The sequence below is a fragment of the Podarcis erhardii genome, assembly GCF_964252035.2.
Source record: "Podarcis erhardii genome assembly, chromosome: 13".
NCBI lineage: Eukaryota > Metazoa > Chordata > Lepidosauria > Squamata > Lacertidae > Podarcis > Podarcis erhardii.
This window is the reverse complement of record NC_138502.1, coordinates 38,789,962-38,795,961: the sequence shown is the minus strand read 5'-3', so window position 1 is coordinate 38,795,961 and position 6,000 is coordinate 38,789,962.

Sequence of the window (6,000 nt, the reverse complement as noted above, 5' to 3'; positions counted from 1 at the left end):
CTCGGAGTCTTGCTGGCCAGATTAGAGGCATAGCCCTCCAGTTGCTTTCAGACTACAACTCCCATCAACAACATAGGCCATGCCTCTGATACTGATGGGAGCTGGAGTCCACATGGGGAGCCGCAAATTCCCCAGCCACGATTAAATAAACCCTGTTTATTTTACAGTCATACCTCGGGTTACAGACGCTTTGGGTTGTGCGATTTCGGGTTGCGCACCACATCAAACCCATAAGTACGGGAACTGCTTGCTTCCGGGTTTCAGTGCTTGTGCATGCGCAGAAGTGCTAAATCACGTTTTGCGCATGTGCAGAAGCACTGAATCGCGACCCGCGCAGGCGCGGGGCTGCGGGTTGCGAATGTGCTTCCCGTGCAGATCACGTTCGCAACCCGAGTGTCCACTGTACTTTGATAGATCCTGTTCTGATGAATCCTGGATTGTAAGGGGACGGGTAGTACTTCTGGTGGGGGGACACGCCATGCTCCTTTTGGGGTAGTTTGCCCACCTTTGGTCCCCACCTTGCACTCAGCATGCGACAGCAGCCACACCCCAGAAAAACAGCCTCAGCAGGATGGCTAAACTGGGTAGCCAGTGGGTCTCAAAACCCTCAGTGATACTTGCCCTGCATGCAAAGACAGGCTGCAGCAGATTGAATGGACCAGTTGTGGGTCCAGCGGTCAAGAAGGTGGTTTCTGCACATGTTTTGTAGAGGAAGGTGAGGGGCAGATGGGGCTCATCGACCCAGGAAGGTAGCCCATCTAGGAGAAGGAAGACTCTGATCCTAAACCTCCGCTGCCTTGCAGGATATCTTCAGGAGAAAAGGAGTAAACCCCACACAAATCCGGACTGGAGTCCCTAAGACGGTTGAATGGCGCCTTGTACTCCTGCATCCAAGCTGGTGCCAAATGTATTGAAGGTGATGGACTACATGGAACTGGCGGAAATGACTGGCAGAATCCGAGACCAGGGAGAAGAGTCGGTGGAAGAAGATTGGAAGAAATTTAAAGTTTACTTACAGAAACATTGCAAAATTAAGGAATGTTAGAAGGATGCTGGAATGAAGTTAGGTGGTTTTAGCAGAAATGTTATAAAAGACTAAGTAAAAATGGATTGTTAATTGGTGAAAGAAGAGAATGTAAAATTACAGTATATTAAGATAAACTATTAGGATAAAAACAAAGATGGAAAGGATTTGCTGAAATATCTAACTGAACTAGAATACAAAAAGGGAGGTGTGAGGAGGTCAAGGAAACAAGCAAGTGAAAGATAAGTTATGGGAAGGTTTGATTTGTTGTTGTTTTTAATTGTTTGTATTTTTCTGGGGTTTTTTTCTTTTTTCTTTTTTCCCTTTGTAACCTTTAAAATTTGAATAAATATTATTTTTTAAAAAAACTAATGTATTGAAGGGGCATGTATAATGGGGAATGGGTGAAGCCTGAACAGCACCCTCATGACTCCTTTTCAAGGTTAACTAGATCCCCTTAAGAAGAGTACAGTATAGAAATGCACAGCAATATTTCACTGCAGCTCCCACTTAATAAATTTCTCGCCGTTATGGCTGCGGTGATTGACAGTGCTTGGGATTTCACTTTATCTCACAAAGGAACTTACAGCAGCACACATTGTTTGTTGCTTCCCTGGGGGATGATTAAGAAACAGCCAAAGTGAAAGCAGCTTAATGCCTTCTGAAAACTTTCTGATGTTAGGAAGGTAGAAGAATAAGGCTTCAATATTATATGAAGCTCTTTGATCAGGAGAAATGGGGGGCAAGGACTAGAATTGTGGCAAATATAATTGCAAATTATGGGAACTACTGTATGTGCATTGGCATAATCTGTACAGGTAGCAGAATCCAATATTTGATATAAAATTGCAGGCTACCTTGTTGTTGTTGTTTAGTTGTTTAGTCGTGTCCGACTCTTCGTGACCCCATGGACCAGAGCACGCCAGGCACTCCTGTCTTCCACTCCCTCCCGCAGCTTGGTCAAACTCATGCTGGTAGCTTTGAGAACACTGTCCATCCATCTCCTCCTCTGTCGTCCCCTTCTCCTTGTGCCCTCCATCTTTCCCAACACCAGGGTCTTTTCCAGGGAGTCTTCTCTTCTCATGAGGTGGCCAAAGTATTGGAGCCTCAGCTTCAGGATCTGTCCTTCCAGTGAGCACTCAGGGCTGATTTCCTTAAGAATGGAGAGGTTTGATCTTCTTGCAGTCCATGGGACTCTCAAGAGTCTCCTCCAGCAACATAATTCAAAAGCATCAATTCTTCGGCGATCAGCCTTCTTTATAGCTTTAACTATACGGACCTTTGATGGCAAAGTGATGTCAATACATGTTTATTTTCATTTTTTTAGTGTAAATACATTCATTCCTTGGTATGTTTCTGGAACAACGAAACACCAGGTAATTGAAGATGCTTTTCGCCCATCACCGTGCAACATGCAATTCCGTAACTGATGGCATTTCTACAGCTGCTAAAAGAGAAGAATGGCTTTGGCTCTCACAACTGTGGCTTCCAGGGCCAAACCCTTGTTACAAAACAATTCTACTGTTTTGTCTTGTATAGTACTAGTAAAGCTGCAGAGTGAGAACACTACAATTACAATTTTTCCTTGGGATGTGGTGGTGGTGAGGGGTGTGTGTGTGTGTGTGTACACACAAAGCAGTTCAGGATTTTTCCACGGTCGTGGAAGGATCAGATATAAAGGAGAGAGAGAGCAGAGTGGCATGTCTCCCACATATGGATGACTCTGCAGCCCAAAACTCTGAATAGTTTTGTGTAGATGTTGTTAGCAGCATAGAGGGCAAGATGAAATCCTGCACAACCCACAGAGATTCCCACCTTCCCACACTGTCTCCTGGTAATGTAAAGGTAAAGGGACCCCTGACCATTAGGTCCAGTCGTGGCCGACTCTGGGGTTGTGGCACTCATCTCGCTTTATTGGCGGAGGGAGCCGGTGTACAGCTTCCGGGTCATGTGGCCAGCATGACTAAGCCGCTTTTGGCGAACCAGAGCAGCACACGGAAACACCGTTTACCTTCCCGTTGGAGCGGTACCTATTTATCTACTTGTACTTTGATGTGCTTTCGAACTGCTAGGTTGGCAGGAGCAGGGACCGAGCAACGGGAGCTCACCCCATTGTGGGGATTCAAACCGCCGACCTTCTGATCAGCAAGTCCTAGGCTCTGTGGTTTAACCCACAGCGCCACCCGTGTCCCTGTCTCCTGGTAAAAAGGTAAAGGTACCCCTGCCCGTACGGGCCAGTCGTGTCCGACTCTAGGGTTGTGCACCCATCTCACTTAAGAGGCCGGGGGACAGCGCTGTCCGGAGACACTTCCGGGTCACGTGGCCAGCGTGACGAAGCTGCTCTGGCGAGCCAGCACCAGCGCAGCACACGGAAACGCCGTTTACCTTCCCGCTATAACGCGGTACCTATTTATCTACTTGCACTTAGGGGTGCTTTCGAACTGCTAGGTGGGCAGGAGCTGGGACCGAAAGACGGGAGCTCACCCCGCCGCGGGGATTCGAACCGCTGACCATGCAATTGGCAAGTCCTAGACACTGAGGTTTTACCCACAGCGCCACCCACGTCCCTTTTTGTCTCCTGGTACAAGACATCTATTAGGGCAAGCACATCCAACAGGTAGAAGCTAAACAACTTGGGCTCCCCTAAAAAAAGCCCTGCGCTCCTTCTCCCTAAAAAAAGCTGCCAGCTTTTAACTCTGTGAGTAGATCGCAGTCTCTTGGGAGTTGGCCACCCCTGTAGTAGGGCAACCAAGAAAGTTTCCTGAACCCAGACTGGAATGGATCTAAAGGTTTTCTATCCAGAATCTTCACTGGCACCTACTCACTTCCCTTGCCCAAAAAGAAAATATTTGACACATGGCGCTGGGTGACAGCTGTTCAAATCGGAGGGATCCAGTTATTCTACAACCCACCCCAATGATGGGGTATAGGAACAATACCCTCTGTAGGAAAAGCACTTCCCACTTCACTAACTTTTAAGCCCAACTGAGGCAATTTTGCAAGTCAAGACAGGCGAGGGACAAACAAAAAGTTACGCCTTTGCACTTCTCCAAGAATTCAGTCCATGCCATCAGGCTGAAAAATATCCCATAAAATCTGATTAGAAGACTCCATATTGTTTTCCATTACTGCCACCGAATAACCTAGAGTCCAAGTCAGGGTGATTATATGCAAAGTGTGTCACAAATTGGTCGCAGCGGACTTCCAAAGACTCCATTGCCAAGGGTCAAGCTGGAACAGATCCTTCACAACATGGAAAAGCTCCAAAGGATGGCACCAAGCAGATTTAATGTTGCCGGAAAGGCAAGCTTTCATTCCCTCTGTCGCCACCACAGACTAGACACAAAATGGGCCCTAAGCTACGCTTAATCATACTCGTTTTCAGTTTTTCTCTAGTCGTTTTGCTGTTTCAGTGCTCCTAGAGCCTCCGTAAACTAGGGAGCTCTCTGATCTTTAGCACTCATAGCATGGCTTGCAGCGCTCTCAAGCACTTTCTTATTAAAGCAGGGATTTTCAGGAAGATAAATTACAGGCAACTTGCAACTTGTGCGCATTTAACTTGTGTGCATTCAGCTTTATGCACTTGGTAAAAAATTGTTTATTTTTTTTTAAAGGGAGCAGAAAGAGGGCGGGCACCCAAGGGGAGAAACTTCGGCAATCCCACCCACCATTGCAGTCAAAGTGTTTCGACTACACAATTTTGGTTTGATACGCAATCCCCGCATCGTAACCCCTGCGTAAAGAGTCTCGCCTATATATACACATTGCCATGTTTTCCTGCATTCGTGCAGAATATGCAATCCGGGATACAGATCTGTGCCACAACTAAGTTGCAAATTTGGGGGGTGGGGTGGCGTGGAGGCAGTAGCAGCTGGGCAGGGGAGTCCAAAAATCACAGGAAAAGGAATCAAATTCTTCTTCTTCTGCGATCACTTGTAGCTGAGTAAGATTGTCTTCCATAAACACAGTTTTAACAATAAGAAATATAATAATAAATTTTTATTTATACCCTGCCCTCCCCAGGCTCAGGGCGGGTAACACCAATAAAATTACCATAAAACGTAATAGGAAGAAGAAAAAAAACAGTTAATTAAAATATGGGTTAAAATGCAGCCTCATTTTAGTATTAGCCCATTAATCAAATGAGTCCGCAAGTGACTATGGAGGCCAATTCTGGAACCACACGTCCTTCCACAGTGGGTTTGGAAGACGCCTGTGTGTGAATTTGTTTTATGTGTGTAGATCAGTGAACAATGACCAACACAGTCTTTGCCGTAGGGCTCTGTTCTGATGGTATGAGTTGTCACGACGAACCGGTAGATTTCTATCTGCTGCAGCCTTCATCTGCCTTCACAGCCGTTGTAACATACCGCTTGTTATCATCCTCCTGTTCTGCCATTGAGGACTTCTTGGATCATTCTTTGTCTAGCTCCTTCCCTTTGACCTTACCGCCTTGGGTGACCCTGCTGGGAGTACAAGATTCCCAACAGCTTTGCTCACAAGGATCACAGGAACATGCAAGCCCACTCACCACGACATGGTTGATGATCAAAAGCAGGGCACATGAGAATGTTGGATAGGAAAGTTAGAGTAGGGAGCTTACACTTGAAACCAGACCTGCCGTTCCGCCCCCCCCCCCCCCGCTTTTGCTTCTAATGCACACTTCATTCTTGCCATTAGTTCCTGCATTTACAACAGAAACAGAAATGCAAACAATGCATGCATTTAATGGACTTTTGCAACCATCTTTGAATCCCCTGCCAAATGCTGGCTGCTGAGAAACAAATTGCTACAGTACTTAATCACAATGTGCAGAAATCCCAGTAAGCAGCAGTTAGGAAGGAAGAGGGGTGTGGGGTTGTACGATATTTGCCACCCAGAAGGGACAGCGGTGGCTTGCTCCCAATAGCCAAGAATTCTTAACAGCAGAGGGAAAAGCGCTGATGGCTACCAACGGGGCTCCTGCGTGTCCACAT